The 1,360-nt window shown below is 38.9% G+C and overlaps 1 protein-coding gene and 1 long non-coding RNA gene across 2 annotated transcripts in view; one reads left to right on the top strand and one right to left on the bottom strand.

Moving 5' to 3' along the window:
* Positions 1–1,360, bottom strand: part of sec14l7 (SEC14-like lipid binding 7) — a 19,969-nt gene that overhangs the window by 537 nt on the left and 18,072 nt on the right. The gene's annotated exons all lie outside the window — the stretch shown is intronic.
* The window catches only part of LOC116686189 (uncharacterized), an 8,624-nt gene that overhangs the window by 1,845 nt on the left and 5,419 nt on the right, over positions 1–1,360 (top strand). The window lies entirely within an intron of this gene.

The following is a 1,360-nucleotide window of genomic DNA, read 5'->3' as shown; positions in this document are numbered from 1 at the left end:
TCTCAGACGGGTAGATGTCAAAGTTTAGTCCGGATGCTGGTTTGAAACCATTAAAAAAAAGAATTCAAATGCTATAAGATTCAATAAAACAGCCAAAAGATTCAATGAAAGTAAATCATTAATTTTACCTGAAGAACGTTGTTATTTATGTGCGATTTGGTTGAAAGAAATCCATATTTCCGATATTAAACACTTTGAAACGGGTCAATTTGACCCAAGGACAACACAAGGGTTAAAAATGTTTTTTTGGGGCATTTTTAGGCTTTTATTTGACAGGACAGATGAAGACATGAAAGGAGAAAGAGAGAGAGGAATGACATGGGCGCCCGCTCTACCAACTGAGCCACCCGGGCGCCCTCAACAACGATCTTAAATGACCCGAAACAGCCATCGAACAGGGAAAACAACTCTATTATTATGAAGTTTTTAGTAAATCACCTGCCTGGTCCACTATGGAGTTTGAATGAGCTTTCACCCCCCCCCCAACCAACCGGACTACACGCCAAAACACTCCGGGGTCTGGTGAAAACGGACCAGACTAATCTCTGGTGCTAGCCTGCAATTTCAACCTTGCCCATTGTTTATTTATTATTTACTTATTGTGAGCAAACATCGCTGTTTGTCAGTGTGACATTGTCATCTCCCTCTTGTCAGGTTCGCCCTCTCTCTTCCCGTAATCTTTGTAATTTTTCATAGATAAAACCTTCCTGCATAATTTAATAAGGAGGTTCACCAGCACTGTGTTTTACATAGAGTTTGTACTGATTAGCTGCAGAAAACAAAAGTTAGTAGTCATTGCAGTCAGGATTTTACAGCACTTTCAAAATAAGAGGAGAATAAGCAGGAGCATTTCAAATGCCATGGGGGGGGGCAAAACAAAGGGAGAACGGGCCAAACTTGGCCCGCGGGCCCCAAATTGGGCAGCCTTGGACTAGCTGCTCATTGTTCGCCTTCTAAAATATTAACCAAACAAGAAAAGAAAAGATGCAAAACTAAATGAACAATACGACAGGACATATAGGTGTGAAAGCACCTCGACCATCCGCAAGAAAGACTCCCCAAAATGTCAAGAAGTCAAACCTCCTTTTGATATTATTCATAGATAAATCCTATGGTCACTTACTTTTGCTCTATCATTTAATTACATGTTATTCTATTTAATTTCACATCACTTCTTCACTGACATTGCAATATTTTTTGTGCTATGACCACCTAACTTTACTTGACAATCTCTTTCCACTTTACATTCATTCAGTACTTTTTGCACATTGTCTGGTGTCTGTTGGTTTGTTTGTTGTTCTTTACTGTAGAAAAATATTGCTGTATTCATTCATTCATTCATTCATTCGTATTTATTATA

This window comes from Etheostoma spectabile, unplaced genomic scaffold (assembly GCF_008692095.1).
Source record: "Etheostoma spectabile isolate EspeVRDwgs_2016 unplaced genomic scaffold, UIUC_Espe_1.0 scaffold325, whole genome shotgun sequence".
Lineage (NCBI taxonomy): Eukaryota > Metazoa > Chordata > Actinopteri > Perciformes > Percidae > Etheostoma > Etheostoma spectabile.
The sequence above is the reverse complement of the archived record's forward strand: the minus strand, read 5'-3'. Positions and strand labels throughout refer to the sequence as shown.